General features: G+C 49.9%; 13 non-coding genes across 13 annotated transcripts; 6 read left to right on the top strand and 7 right to left on the bottom strand.

Annotated features, from left to right (window-relative positions):
- The first annotated feature begins 63 nt into the window (after positions 1–63).
- On the top strand, positions 64–147 carry Trnal-uaa (transfer RNA leucine (anticodon UAA)). The gene has a single exon. It is a non-coding gene; the product is annotated as a tRNA-Leu (tRNA).
- A 1219-nt stretch (positions 148–1366) lies between these two features.
- Trnag-ccc (transfer RNA glycine (anticodon CCC)) lies at positions 1367–1438 on the bottom strand. The gene has a single exon. It is a non-coding gene; the product is annotated as a tRNA-Gly (tRNA).
- Positions 1439–3424: 1986 nt separating this feature from the next.
- On the bottom strand, positions 3425–3496 carry Trnag-ccc (transfer RNA glycine (anticodon CCC)). Its single transcript has one exon. It is a non-coding gene; the product is annotated as a tRNA-Gly (tRNA).
- A 1986-nt stretch (positions 3497–5482) lies between these two features.
- Positions 5483–5554, bottom strand: Trnag-ccc (transfer RNA glycine (anticodon CCC)). The gene has a single exon. It is a non-coding gene; the product is annotated as a tRNA-Gly (tRNA).
- Positions 5555–6237: 683 nt separating this feature from the next.
- On the top strand, positions 6238–6321 carry Trnal-uaa (transfer RNA leucine (anticodon UAA)). Its single transcript has one exon. It is a non-coding gene; the product is annotated as a tRNA-Leu (tRNA).
- Positions 6322–7540: 1219 nt separating this feature from the next.
- Positions 7541–7612, bottom strand: Trnag-ccc (transfer RNA glycine (anticodon CCC)). Its single transcript has one exon. It is a non-coding gene; the product is annotated as a tRNA-Gly (tRNA).
- Positions 7613–8295: 683 nt separating this feature from the next.
- Positions 8296–8379, top strand: Trnal-uaa (transfer RNA leucine (anticodon UAA)). The gene has a single exon. It is a non-coding gene; the product is annotated as a tRNA-Leu (tRNA).
- A 1219-nt stretch (positions 8380–9598) lies between these two features.
- On the bottom strand, positions 9599–9670 carry Trnag-ccc (transfer RNA glycine (anticodon CCC)). Its single transcript has one exon. It is a non-coding gene; the product is annotated as a tRNA-Gly (tRNA).
- Positions 9671–10353: 683 nt separating this feature from the next.
- On the top strand, positions 10354–10437 carry Trnal-uaa (transfer RNA leucine (anticodon UAA)). The gene has a single exon. It is a non-coding gene; the product is annotated as a tRNA-Leu (tRNA).
- Positions 10438–11656: 1219 nt separating this feature from the next.
- Positions 11657–11728, bottom strand: Trnag-ccc (transfer RNA glycine (anticodon CCC)). The gene has a single exon. It is a non-coding gene; the product is annotated as a tRNA-Gly (tRNA).
- A 683-nt stretch (positions 11729–12411) lies between these two features.
- Trnal-uaa (transfer RNA leucine (anticodon UAA)) lies at positions 12412–12495 on the top strand. Its single transcript has one exon. It is a non-coding gene; the product is annotated as a tRNA-Leu (tRNA).
- A 1219-nt stretch (positions 12496–13714) lies between these two features.
- Trnag-ccc (transfer RNA glycine (anticodon CCC)) lies at positions 13715–13786 on the bottom strand. Its single transcript has one exon. It is a non-coding gene; the product is annotated as a tRNA-Gly (tRNA).
- A 683-nt stretch (positions 13787–14469) lies between these two features.
- Positions 14470–14553, top strand: Trnal-uaa (transfer RNA leucine (anticodon UAA)). Its single transcript has one exon. It is a non-coding gene; the product is annotated as a tRNA-Leu (tRNA).
- Positions 14554–14843: the final 290 nt, after the last annotated feature.

Genomic DNA, 14843 nt, shown 5'->3' with positions numbered 1-14843 from the left:
CTTCGCCGTCAGGCTCTGGAGATATGCCTAGAAACGGCGGTAGTAGACACTTTGCGCCCACACGTCAGATTGGCCGAGCGGTCTAAGGCGCCAGATTTAAGCTCTGGTTCCCTGAGGGGAGCGTGGGTTCAAACCCAACATCTGACAATGCATTTTAAATATTCCAAAACTACCAATTTCGTACATGCGGGAAGAACAGGTTCCACAGACACTACTAGAAACGGCTGTGACTATGGTGCTTGCCTTGCAAGTCTGATTGTCTGGCGGACAGAAAGAATGGAAAGCTGTTAGGAGACATGGCTTTCAGCCACGAGGCCCGGATTCGATTCCTGGTAGCCGAACATCCTTTTGTTTGCTGAGTCTTATTATTCTCACGGCATTTACGATAACTTTGTGTTGTGGTTTTTGGGGTCCAAGCATCAGGCGAGCAAACGTGAACGAAAGCAGATATGTGTGTAAATGAGTGTCAGGGCAGTAATAAAGGTGGATGAGACGGTGGATCGGGTATTGGACTGCAGACGTGCCACATTGCGTAGCTCGAAAGCTGAGTAAGTTAGAGCGTCGTGCTGTGAACACAAATGCCACGTATTCGACCGCACCAAGTGCCATTTTATTTTTCTCCCCTAAAAGAGAATGCTTCCTCCAGCGAGACACTGCCAGGTAAATAACAAGCGATCTTCACAAGAAGTAAGATGTCTACACGTCGCGCGATACTGTCGCCAACGGCGATACCGCGCGTAGTGCAGCGGTTCTCGTCTGTTCACCGGCGTCAAGAATCGTTGGCCGTGGTTAGTATTTGGATGCGTTCTCGGCTGGGAACTCGACGTGCTGTTGGCGTCTTTCATTTTGCATTTTTCCTTCGGTTTCGTGGTTGCTTAGCGATAATGATGCGGTCCCACACGCTGACGCCACTCTTGCCTCTCGGTACACTAAGGGGCGAATCTGTGGCCACAATAAAATGAAAGGTTCTGTCGTGTGTTTGTCGTTTTTTGGTCTCTCCCAGTCGTTTCTCGCGCCTGCCCTCTACGTATATGCCCATTTCCAAGCGTCAGCTTTCGCGTCAGCCGAGCAATGAAAGGTTCTGTCTTGTGTTTGTCGTTTTTTGGTCTCTCCCAGTCGTTTCTCGCGCCTGCCCTCTACATATATGCCCATTTCCAAGCGTCAGCTTTCGCGTCAGCCGAGCAAAGTCGAGACAAGTCGACACATGGAGACACACGACGCTGAGAAACGAAACCGCAGACTAGCGCCCTGGCAGCACGGACTGAGACGAGGGGCGAAGGAAAACTATTCGTACCGCGACACTTCACAGTTTCGAAGATCGCGTTTCGGTACGTGGAATACCCGTAGAAGAAAAAAGTACCTTTTGTGCGGTGGCCGGGAATCGAACCCGGATCAACTGCTTGGGAAGCAACCATGCTGACCGTTACACCACCACCGCGTTGTGCTGCGTCCCACCCACGCCCTGATATATCGGCTACCCTCCTGCCATCAGAGGCCGAAGGCGATGGCGCTGTAGGCGCTCAACGCCAGAGCGGGGGTGAGCACATCTGAACGCAGTGCGTAGGTGCTGCTAGGGCGATGTAGCGTAACTAGAAGCAGAACTGACAGCCGTTGAAAAACTGCCATTTAATTTACAGCAGGGCGATAAAACAAATATCTAATGTGACGTACTTACTGATGATCCAGAGTCGATTCAGCATATGTGTGCCAATCCAGAAGTAGAAAGCACCTAAGTATCACAATATTAAGTTGGTTAGTTTGATGCTCGCCTGGAGCATATCATTAGCTTCCCCTGAGGGCGAAATGCACAGCGTAGCCGTTGCTAGGGAACGGCCTTTTCTGTCGTTTTTTGTTTTCTCTGCGCCAATGTGAATGTTGATAACTACAGTTCTGCTCGTTCCACTTACGACAGATGGCGACGGAAAACAATGGTGTAAGGCACCATATTTAAGCTGTGGTTCCCGAAAGTGAGGGTGGGGTGCAACCTCACATCTGACAACTCGTTTTAAATACTCTAAAACCAACGTATTTCCTTCACACAAGAAAAAAACACGCTAACTTCGCCGTCAGGCTCTGGAGATATGCCTAGAAACGGCGGTAGTAGACACTTTGCGCCCACACGTCAGATTGGCCGAGCGGTCTAAGGCGCCAGATTTAAGCTATGGTTCCCTGAGGGCAGCGTGGGTTCGAACCCCACATTTGATAATGCATTTTAAATATTCCAAAACTACCAATTTCGTACATGCGGGAAGAACAGGTTCCACAGATACTACTAGAAACGGCAGTGACTATGGTGCTTGCCTTGCAAGTCTGATTGTCTGGCGGTCAGAAAGAATGGAAAGCTGTTAGGAGACATGGCTTTCAGCCACGAGGCCCGGATTCGATTCCTGGTAGCCGAACATCCTTTTGTTTGCTGAGTCTTATTATTCTCACGGCATTTACGATATCTTTGTGTTGTGGTTTTTGGGGTCCAAGCATCAGGCGAGCAAACGTGAACGAAAGCAGATATGTGTGTAAATGAGTGTCAGGGCAGTAATAAAGGTGGATGAGACGGTGGATCGGGTATTGGACTGCGGACGTGCCACATTGCGTAGCTCGAAAGCTGAGTAAGTTAGAGCGTCGTGCTGTGAACACAAATGCCACGTATTCGACCGCACCAAGTGCCATTTTATTTTTCTCCCCTAAAAGAGAATGCTTCCTCCAGCGAGACACTGCCAGGTAAATAACAAGCGATCTTCACAAGAAGTAAGATGTCTACACGTCGCGCGATACTGTCGCCAACGGCGATACCGCGCGTAGTGCAGCGGTTCTCGTCTGTTCACCGGCGTCAAGAATCGTTGGCCGTGGTTAGTATTTGGATGCGTTCTCGGCTGGGAACTCGACGTGCTGTTGGCGTCTTTCATTTTGCATTTTTCCTTCGGTTTCGTGGTTGCTTAGCGATAATGATGCGGTCCCACACGCTGACGCCACTCTTGCCTCTCGGTACACTAAGGGGCGAATCTGTGGCCACAATAAAATGAAAGGTTCTGTCGTGTGTTTGTCGTTTTTTGGTCTCTCCCAGTCGTTTCTCGCGCCTGCCCTCTACGTATATGCCCATTTCCAAGCGTCAGCTATCGCGTCAGCCGAGCAATGAAAGGTTCTGTCTTGTGTTTGTCGTTTTTTGGTCTCTCCCAGTCGTTTCTCGCGCCTGCCCTCTACATATATGCCCATTTCCAAGCGTCAGCTTTCGCGTCAGCCGAGCAAAGTCGAGACAAGTCGACACATGGAGACACACGACGCTGAGAAACGAAACCGCAGACTAGCGCCCTGGCAGCACGGACTGAGACGAGGGGCGAAGGAAAACTATTCGTACCGCGACACTTCACAGTTTCGAAGATCGCGTTTCGGTACGTGGAATACCCGTAGAAGAAAAAAGTACCTTCTGTGCGGTGGCCGGGAATCGAACCCGGATCAACTGCTTGGGAAGCAACCATGCTGACCGTTACACCACCACCGCGTTGTGCTGCGTCCCACCCACGCCCTGATATATCGGCTACCCTCCTGCCATCAGAGGCCGAAGGCGATGGCGCTGTAGGCGCTCAACGCCAGAGCGGGGGTGAGCACATCTGAACGCAGTGCGTAGGTGCTGCTAGGGCGATGTAGCGTAACTAGAAGCAGAACTGACAGCCGTTGAAAAACTGCCATTTAATTTACAGCAGGGCGATAAAACAAATATCTAATGTGACGTACTTACTGATGATCCAGAGTCGATTCAGCATATGTGTGCCAATCCAGAAGTAGAAAGCACCTAAGTATCACAATATTAAGTTGGTTAGTTTGATGCTCGCCTGGAGCATATCATTAGCTTCCCCTGAGGGCGAAATGCACAGCGTAGCCGTTGCTAGGGAACGGCCTTTTCTGTCGTTTTTTGTTTTCTCTGCGCCAATGTGAATGTTGATAACTACAGTTCTGCTCGTTCCACTTACGACAGATGGCGACGGAAAACAATGCTGTAAGGCACCATATTTAAGCTGTGGTTCCCGAAAGTGAGGGTGGGGTGCAACCTCACATCTGACAACTCGTTTTAAATACTCTAAAACCAACGTATTTCCTTCACACAAGAAAAAAACACGCTAACTTCGCCGTCAGGCTCTGGAGATATGCCTAGAAACGGCGGTAGTAGACACTTTGCGCCCACACGTCAGATTGGCCGAGCGGTCTAAGGCGCCAGATTTAAGCTATGGTTCCCTGAGGGCAGCGTGGGTTCGAACCCCACATTTGATAATGCATTTTAAATATTCCAAAACTACCAATTTCGTACATGCGGGAAGAACAGGTTCCACAGATACTACTAGAAACGGCAGTGACTATGGTGCTTGCCTTGCAAGTCTGATTGTCTGGCGGTCAGAAAGAATGGAAAGCTGTTAGGAGACATGGCTTTCAGCCACGAGGCCCGGATTCGATTCCTGGTAGCCGAACATCCTTTTGTTTGCTGAGTCTTATTATTCTCACGGCATTTACGATATCTTTGTGTTGTGGTTTTTGGGGTCCAAGCATCAGGCGAGCAAACGTGAACGAAAGCAGATATGTGTGTAAATGAGTGTCAGGGCAGTAATAAAGGTGGATGAGACGGTGGATCGGGTATTGGACTGCGGACGTGCCACATTGCGTAGCTCGAAAGCTGAGTAAGTTAGAGCGTCGTGCTGTGAACACAAATGCCACGTATTCGACCGCACCAAGTGCCATTTTATTTTTCTCCCCTAAAAGAGAATGCTTCCTCCAGCGAGACACTGCCAGGTAAATAACAAGCGATCTTCACAAGAAGTAAGATGTCTACACGTCGCGCGATACTGTCGCCAACGGCGATACCGCGCGTAGTGCAGCGGTTCTCGTCTGTTCACCGGCGTCAAGAATCGTTGGCCGTGGTTAGTATTTGGATGCGTTCTCGGCTGGGAACTCGACGTGCTGTTGGCGTCTTTCATTTTGCATTTTTCCTTCGGTTTCGTGGTTGCTTAGCGATAATGATGCGGTCCCACACGCTGACGCCACTCTTGCCTCTCGGTACACTAAGGGGCGAATCTGTGGCCACAATAAAATGAAAGGTTCTGTCGTGTGTTTGTCGTTTTTTGGTCTCTCCCAGTCGTTTCTCGCGCCTGCCCTCTACGTATATGCCCATTTCCAAGCGTCAGCTTTCGCGTCAGCCGAGCAATGAAAGGTTCTGTCTTGTGTTTGTCGTTTTTTGGTCTCTCCCAGTCGTTTCTCGCGCCTGCCCTCTACATATATGCCCATTTCCAAGCGTCAGCTTTCGCGTCAGCCGAGCAAAGTCGAGACAAGTCGACACATGGAGACACACGACGCTGAGAAACGAAACCGCAGACTAGCGCCCTGGCAGCACGGACTGAGACGAGGGGCGAAGGAAAACTATTCGTACCGCGACACTTCACAGTTTCGAAGATCGCGTTTCGGTACGTGGAATACCCGTAGAAGAAAAAAGTACCTTTTGTGCGGTGGCCGGGAATCGAACCCGGATCAACTGCTTGGGAAGCAACCATGCTGACCGTTACACCACCACCGCGTTGTGCTGCGTCCCACCCACGCCCTGATATATCGGCTACCCTCCTGCCATCAGAGGCCGAAGGCGATGGCGCTGTAGGCGCTCAACGCCAGAGCGGGGGTGAGCACATCTGAACGCAGTGCGTAGGTGCTGCTAGGGCGATGTAGCGTAACTAGAAGCAGAACTGACAGCCGTTGAAAAACTGCCATTTAATTTACAGCAGGGCGATAAAACAAATATCTAATGTGACGTACTTACTGATGATCCAGAGTCGATTCAGCATATGTGTGCCAATCCAGAAGTAGAAAGCACCTAAGTATCACAATATTAAGTTGGTTAGTTTGATGCTCGCCTGGAGCATATCATTAGCTTCCCCTGAGGGCGAAATGCACAGCGTAGCCGTTGCTAGGGAACGGCCTTTTCTGTCGTTTTTTGTTTTCTCTGCGCCAATGTGAATGTTGATAACTACAGTTCTGCTCGTTCCACTTACGACAGATGGCGACGGAAAACAATGCTGTAAGGCACCATATTTAAGCTGTGGTTCCCGAAAGTGAGGGTGGGGTGCAACCTCACATCTGACAACTCGTTTTAAATACTCTAAAACCAACGTATTTCCTTCACACAAGAAAAAAACACGCTAACTTCGCCGTCAGGCTCTGGAGATATGCCTAGAAACGGCGGTAGTAGACACTTTGCGCCCACACGTCAGATTGGCCGAGCGGTCTAAGGCGCCAGATTTAAGCTCTGGTTCCCTGAGGGGAGCGTGGGTTCAAACCCAACATCTGACAATGCATTTTAAATATTCCAAAACTACCAATTTCGTACATGCGGGAAGAACAGGTTCCACAGACTTTACTAGAAACGGCTGTGACTATGGTGCTTGCCTTGCAAGTCTGATTGTCTGGCGGACAGAAAGAATGGAAAGCTGTTAGGAGACATGGCTTTCAGCCACGAGGCCCGGATTCGATTCCTGGTAGCCGAACATCCTTTTGTTTGCTGAGTCTTATTATTCTCACGGCATTTACGATAACTTTGTGTTGTGGTTTTTGGGGTCCAAGCATCAGGCGAGCAAACGTGAACGAAAGCAGATATGTGTGTAAATGAGTGTCAGGGCAGTAATAAAGGTGGATGAGACGGTGGATCGGGTATTGGACTGCAGACGTGCCACATTGCGTAGCTCGAAAGCTGAGTAAGTTAGAGCGTCGTGCTGTGAACACAAATGCCACGTATTCGACCGCACCAAGTGCCATTTTATTTTTCTCCCCTAAAAGAGAATGCTTCCTCCAGCGAGACACTGCCAGGTAAATAACAAGCGATCTTCACAAGAAGTAAGATGTCTACACGTCGCGCGATACTGTCGCCAACGGCGATACCGCGCGTAGTGCAGCGGTTCTCGTCTGTTCACCGGCGTCAAGAATCGTTGGCCGTGGTTAGTATTTGGATGCGTTCTCGGCTGGGAACTCGACGTGCTGTTGGCGTCTTTCATTTTGCATTTTTCCTTCGGTTTCGTGGTTGCTTAGCGATAATGATGCGGTCCCACACGCTGACGCCACTCTTGCCTCTCGGTACACTAAGGGGCGAATCTGTGGCCACAATAAAATGAAAGGTTCTGTCGTGTGTTTGTCGTTTTTTGGTCTCTCCCAGTCGTTTCTCGCGCCTGCCCTCTACGTATATGCCCATTTCCAAGCGTCAGCTTTCGCGTCAGCCGAGCAATGAAAGGTTCTGTCTTGTGTTTGTCGTTTTTTGGTCTCTCCCAGTCGTTTCTCGCGCCTGCCCTCTACATATATGCCCATTTCCAAGCGTCAGCTTTCGCGTCAGCCGAGCAAAGTCGAGACAAGTCGACACATGGAGACACACGACGCTGAGAAACGAAACCGCAGACTAGCGCCCTGGCAGCACGGACTGAGACGAGGGGCGAAGGAAAACTATTCGTACCGCGACACTTCACAGTTTCGAAGATCGCGTTTCGGTACGTGGAATACCCGTAGAAGAAAAAAGTACCTTCTGTGCGGTGGCCGGGAATCGAACCCGGATCAACTGCTTGGGAAGCAACCATGCTGACCGTTACACCACCACCGCGTTGTGCTGCGTCCCACCCACGCCCTGATATATCGGCTACCCTCCTGCCATCAGAGGCCGAAGGCGATGGCGCTGTAGGCGCTCAACGCCAGAGCGGGGGTGAGCACATCTGAACGCAGTGCGTAGGTGCTGCTAGGGCGATGTAGCGTAACTAGAAGCAGAACTGACAGCCGTTGAAAAACTGCCATTTAATTTACAGCAGGGCGATAAAACAAATATCTAATGTGACGTACTTACTGATGATCCAGAGTCGATTCAGCATATGTGTGCCAATCCAGAAGTAGAAAGCACCTAAGTATCACAATATTAAGTTGGTTAGTTTGATGCTCGCCTGGAGCATATCATTAGCTTCCCCTGAGGGCGAAATGCACAGCGTAGCCGTTGCTAGGGAACGGCCTTTTCTGTCGTTTTTTGTTTTCTCTGCGCCAATGTGAATGTTGATAACTACAGTTCTGCTCGTTCCACTTACGACAGATGGCGACGGAAAACAATGGTGTAAGGCACCATATTTAAGCTGTGGTTCCCGAAAGTGAGGGTGGGGTGCAACCTCACATCTGACAACTCGTTTTAAATACTCTAAAACCAACGTATTTCCTTCACACAAGAAAAAAACACGCTAACTTCGCCGTCAGGCTCTGGAGATATGTCTAGAAACGGCGGTAGTAGACACTTTGCGCCCACACGTCAGATTGGCCGAGCGGTCTAAGGCGCCAGATTTAAGCTCTGGTTCCCTGAGGGGAGCGTGGGATCAAACCCAACATCTGACAATGCATTTTAAATATTCCAAAACTACCAATTTCGTACATGCGGGAAGAACAGGTTCCACAGACACTACTAGAAACGGCTGTGACTATGGTGCTTGCCTTGCAAGTCTGATTGTCTGGCGGACAGAAAGAATGGAAAGCTGTTAGGAGACATGGCTTTCAGCCACGAGGCCCGGATTCGATTCCTGGTAGCCGAACATCCTTTTGTTTGCTGAGTCTTATTATTCTCACTGCATTTACGATATCTTTGTGTTGTGGTTTTTGGGGTCCAAGCATCAGGCGAGCAAACGTGAACGAAAGCAGATATGTGTGTAAATGAGTGTCAGGGCAGTAATAAAGGTGGATGAGACGGTGGATCGGGTATTGGACTGCAGACGTGCCACATTGCGTAGCTCGAAAGCTGAGTAAGTTAGAGCGTCGTGCTGTGAACACAAATGCCACGTATTCGACCGCACCAAGTGCCATTTTATTTTTCTCCCCTAAAAGAGAATGCTTCCTCCAGCGAGACACTGCCAGGTAAATAACAAGCGATCTTCACAAGAAGTAAGATGTCTACACGTCGCGCGATACTGTCGCCAACGGCGATACCGCGCGTAGTGCAGCGGTTCTCGTCTGTTCACCGGCGTCAAGAATCGTTGGCCGTGGTTAGTATTTGGATGCGTTCTCGGCTGGGAACTCGACGTGCTGTTGGCGTCTTTCATTTTGCATTTTTCCTTCGGTTTCGTGGTTGCTTAGCGATAATGATGCGGTCCCACACGCTGACGCCACTCTTGCCTCTCGGTACACTAAGGGGCGAATCTGTGGCCACAATAAAATGAAAGGTTCTGTCGTGTGTTTGTCGTTTTTTGGTCTCTCCCAGTCGTTTCTCGCGCCTGCCCTCTACGTATATGCCCATTTCCAAGCGTCAGCTTTCGCGTCAGCCGAGCAATGAAAGGTTCTGTCTTGTGTTTGTCGTTTTTTGGTCTCTCCCAGTCGTTTCTCGCGCCTGCCCTCTACATATATGCCCATTTCCAAGCGTCAGCTTTCGCGTCAGCCGAGCAAAGTCGAGACAAGTCGACACATGGAGACACACGACGCTGAGAAACGAAACCGCAGACTAGCGCCCTGGCAGCACGGACTGAGACGAGGGGCGAAGGAAAACTATTCGTACCGCGACACTTCACAGTTTCGAAGATCGCGTTTCGGTACGTGGAATACCCGTAGAAGAAAAAAGTACCTTTTGTGCGGTGGCCGGGAATCGAACCCGGATCAACTGCTTGGGAAGCAACCATGCTGACCCTTACACCACCACCGCGTTGTGCTGCGTCCCACCCACGCCCTGATATATCGGCTACCCTCCTGCCATCAGAGGCCGAAGGCGATGGCGCTGTAGGCGCTCAACGCCAGAGCGGGGGTGAGCACATCTGAACGCAGTGCGTAGGTGCTGCTAGGGCGATGTAGCGTAACTAGAAGCAGAACTGACAGCCGTTGAAAAACTGCCATTTAATTTACAGCAGGGCGATAAAACAAATATCTAATGTGACGTACTTACTGATGATCCAGAGTCGATTCAGCATATGTGTGCCAATCCAGAAGTAGAAAGCACCTAAGTATCACAATATTAAGTTGGTTAGTTTGATGCTCGCCTGGAGCATATCATTAGCTTCCCCTGAGGGCGAAATGCACAGCGTAGCCGTTGCTAGGGAACGGCCTTTTCTGTCGTTTTTTGTTTTCTCTGCGCCAATGTGAATGTTGATAACTACAGTTCTGCTCGTTCCACTTACGACAGATGGCGACGGAAAACAATGGTGTAAGGCACCATATTTAAGCTGTGGTTCCCGAAAGTGAGGGTGGGGTGCAACCTCACATCTGACAACTCGTTTTAAATACTCTAAAACCAACGTATTTCCTTCACACAAGAAAAAAACACGCTAACTTCGCCGTCAGGCTCTGGAGATATGTCTAGAAACGGCGGTAGTAGACACTTTGCGCCCACACGTCAGATTGGCCGAGCGGTCTAAGGCGCCAGATTTAAGCTCTGGTTCCCTGAGGGGAGCGTGGGATCAAACCCAACATCTGACAATGCATTTTAAATATTCCAAAACTACCAATTTCGTACATGCGGGAAGAACAGGTTCCACAGACACTACTAGAAACGGCTGTGACTATGGTGCTTGCCTTGCAAGTCTGATTGTCTGGCGGACAGAAAGAATGGAAAGCTGTTAGGAGACATGGCTTTCAGCCACGAGGCCCGGATTCGATTCCTGGTAGCCGAACATCCTTTTGTTTGCTGAGTCTTATTATTCTCACTGCATTTACGATATCTTTGTGTTGTGGTTTTTGGGGTCCAAGCATCAGGCGAGCAAACGTGAACGAAAGCAGATATGTGTGTAAATGAGTGTCAGGGCAGTAATAAAGGTGGATGAGACGGTGGATCGGGTATTGGACTGCAGACGTGCCACATTGCGTAGCTCGAAAGCTGAGTAAGTTAGAGCGTCGTGCTGTGAACACAAATGCCACGTATTCGACCGCACCAAGTGCCATTTTATTTTTCTCCCCTAAAAGAGAATGCTTCCTCCAGCGAGACACTGCCAGGTAAATAACAAGCGATCTTCACAAGAAGTAAGATGTCTACACGTCGCGCGATACTGTCGCCAACGGCGATACCGCGCGTAGTGCAGCGGTTCTCGTCTGTTCACCGGCGTCAAGAATCGTTGGCCGTGGTTAGTATTTGGATGCGTTCTCGGCTGGGAACTCGACGTGCTGTTGGCGTCTTTCATTTTGCATTTTTCCTTCGGTTTCGTGGTTGCTTAGCGATAATGATGCGGTCCCACACGCTGACGCCACTCTTGCCTCTCGGTACACTAAGGGGCGAATCTGTGGCCACAATAAAATGAAAGGTTCTGTCGTGTGTTTGTCGTTTTTTGGTCTCTCCCAGTCGTTTCTCGCGCCTGCCCTCTACGTATATGCCCATTTCCAAGCGTCAGCTTTCGCGTCAGCCGAGCAATGAAAGGTTCTGTCTTGTGTTTGTCGTTTTTTGGTCTCTCCCAGTCGTTTCTCGCGCCTGCCCTCTACATATATGCCCATTTCCAAGCGTCAGCTTTCGCGTCAGCCGAGCAAAGTCGAGACAAGTCGACACATGGAGACACACGACGCTGAGAAACGAAACCGCAGACTAGCGCCCTGGCAGCACGGACTGAGACGAGGGGCGAAGGAAAACTATTCGTACCGCGACACTTCACAGTTTCGAAGATCGCGTTTCGGTACGTGGAATACCCGTAGAAGAAAAAAGTACCTTTTGTGCGGTGGCCGGGAATCGAACCCGGATCAACTGCTTGGGAAGCAACCATGCTGACCGTTACACCACCACCGCGTTGTGCTGCGTCCCACCCACGCCCTGATATATCGGCTACCCTCCTGCCATCAGAGGCCGAAGGCGATGGCGCTGTAGGCGCTCAACGCCAGAGCGGGGGTGAGCACATCTGAACGCAGTGCGTAGGTGCTGCTAGGGCGATGTAGCGTAACTAGAAGCAGAACTGACAGCCGTTGAAAAACTGCCATTTAATTTACAGCAGGGCGATAAAACAAATATCTAATGTGACGTACTTACTGATGATCCAGAGTCGATTCAGCATATGTGTGCCAATCCAGAAGTAGAAAGCACCTAAGTATCACAATATTAAGTTGGTTAGTTTGATGCTCGCCTGGAGCATATCATTAGCTTCCCCTGAGGGCGAAATGCACAGCGTAGCCGTTGCTAGGGAACGGCCTTTTCTGTCGTTTTTTGTTTTCTCTGCGCCAATGTGAATGTTGATAACTACAGTTCTGCTCGTTCCACTTACGACAGATGGCGACGGAAAACAATGGTGTAAGGCACCATATTTAAGCTGTGGTTCCCGAAAGTGAGGGTGGGGTGCAACCTCACATCTGACAACTCGTTTTAAATACTCTAAAACCAACGTATTTCCTTCACACAAGAAAAAAACACGCTAACTTCGCCGTCAGGCTCTGGAGATATGTCTAGAAACGGCGGTAGTAGACACTTTGCGCCCACACGTCAGATTGGCCGAGCGGTTTAAGGCGCCAGATTTAAGCTCTGGTTCCCTGAGGGGAGCGTGGGTTCAAACCCAACATCTGACAATGCATTTTAAATATTCCAAAACTACCAATTTCGTACATGCGGGAAGAACAGGTTCCACAGACACTACTAGAAACGGCTGTGACTATGGTGCTTGCCTTGCAAGTCTGATTGTCTGGCGGACAGAAAGAATGGAAAGCTGTTAGGAGACATGGCTTTCAGCCACGAGGCCCGGATTCGATTCCTGGTAGCCGAACATCCTTTTGTTTGCTGAGTCTTATTATTCTCACTGCATTTACGATATCTTTGTGTTGTGGTTTTTGGGGTCCAAGCATCAGGCGAGCAAACGTGAACGAAAGCAGATATGTGTGTAAATGAGTGTCAGGGCAGTAATAAAGGTGGATGAGACGGTGGATCGGGTATTGGACTGCAGACGTGCCACATTGCGTAGCTCGAAAGCTGAGTAAGTTAGAGCGTCGTGCTGTGAACACAAATGCCACGTATTCGACCGCACCAAGTGCCATTTTATTTTTCTCCCCTAAAAGAGAATGCTTCCTCCAGCGAGACACTGCCAGGTAAATAACAAGCGATCTTCACAAGAAGTAAGATGTCTACACGTCGCGCGATACTGTCGCCAACGGCGATACCGCGCGTAGTGCAGCGGTTCTCGTCTGTTCACCGGCGTCAAGAATCGTTGGCCGTGGTTAGTATTTGGATGCGTTCTCGGCTGGGAACTCGACGTGCTGTTGGCGTCTTTCATTTTGCATTTTTCCTTCGGTTTCGTGGTTGCTTAGCGATAATGATGCGGTCCCACACGCTGACGCCACTCTTGCCTCTCGGTACACTAAGGGGCGAATCTGTGGCCACAATAAAATGAAAGGTTCTGTCGTGTGTTTGTCGTTTTTTGGTCTCTCCCAGTCGTTTCTCGCGCCTGCCCTCTACGTATATGCCCATTTCCAAGCGTCAGCTTTCGCGTCAGCCGAGCAATGAAAGGTTCTGTCTTGTGTTTGTCGTTTTTTGGTCTCTCCCAGTCGTTTCTCGCGCCTGCCCTCTACATATATGCCCATTTCCAAGCGTCAGCTTTCGCGTCAGCCGAGCAAAGTCGAGACAAGTCGACACATGGAGACACACGACGCTGAGAAACGAAACCGCAGACTAGCGCCCTGGCAGCACGGACTGAGACGAGGGGCGAAGGAAAACTATTCGTACCGCGACACTTCACAGTTTCGAAGATCGCGTTTCGGTACGTGGAATACCCGTAGAAGAAAAAAGTACCTTTTGTGCGGTGGCCGGGAATCGAACCCGGATCAACTGCTTGGGAAGCAACCATGCTGACCGTTACACCACCACCGCGTTGTGCTGCGTCCCACCCACGCCCTGATATATCGGCTACCCTCCTGCCATCAGAGGCCGAAGGCGATGGCGCTGTAGGCGCTCAACGCCAGAGCGGGGGTGAGCACATCTGAACGCAGTGCGTAGGTGCTGCTAGGGCGATGTAGCGTAACTAGAAGCAGAACTGACAGCCGTTGAAAAACTGCCATTTAATTTACAGCAGGGCGATAAAACAAATATCTAATGTGACGTACTTACTGATGATCCAGAGTCGATTCAGCATATGTGTGCCAATCCAGAAGTAGAAAGCACCTAAGTATCACAATATTAAGTTGGTTAGTTTGATGCTCGCCTGGAGCATATCATTAGCTTCCCCTGAGGGCGAAATGCACAGCGTAGCCGTTGCTAGGGAACGGCCTTTTCTGTCGTTTTTTGTTTTCTCTGCGCCAATGTGAATGTTGATAACTACAGTTCTGCTCGTTCCACTTACGACAGATGGCGACGGAAAACAATGGTGTAAGGCACCATATTTAAGCTGTGGTTCCCGAAAGTGAGGGTGGGGTGCAACCTCACATCTGACAACTCGTTTTAAATACTCTAAAACCAACGTATTTCCTTCACACAAGAAAAAAACACGCTAACTTCGCCGTCAGGCTCTGGAGATATGTCTAGAAACGGCGGTAGTAGACACTTTGCGCCCACACGTCAGATTGGCCGAGCGGTCTAAGGCGCCAGATTTAAGCTCTGGTTCCCTGAGGGGAGCGTGGGTTCAAACCCAACATCTGACAATGCATTTTAAATATTCCAAAACTACCAATTTCGTACATGCGGGAAGAACAGGTTCCACAGACACTACTAGAAACGGCTGTGACTATGGTGCTTGCCTTGCAAGTCTGATTGTCTGGCGGACAGAAAGAATGGAAAGCTGTTAGGAGACATGGCTTTCAGCCACGAGGCCCGGATTCGATTCCTGGTAGCCGAACATCCTTTTGTTTGCTGAGTCTTATTATTCTCACTGCATTTACGATATCTTTGTGTTGTGGTTTTTGGGGTCCAAGCATCAGGCGAGCAAACGTGA

Source organism: Schistocerca cancellata, chromosome 2, assembly GCF_023864275.1.
Source record: "Schistocerca cancellata isolate TAMUIC-IGC-003103 chromosome 2, iqSchCanc2.1, whole genome shotgun sequence".
Classification (NCBI taxonomy): Eukaryota; Metazoa; Arthropoda; class Insecta; order Orthoptera; family Acrididae; genus Schistocerca; species Schistocerca cancellata.
Note: the sequence above shows the minus strand (reverse complement) of the source record. Positions and strands in the feature narration are given on the sequence as shown.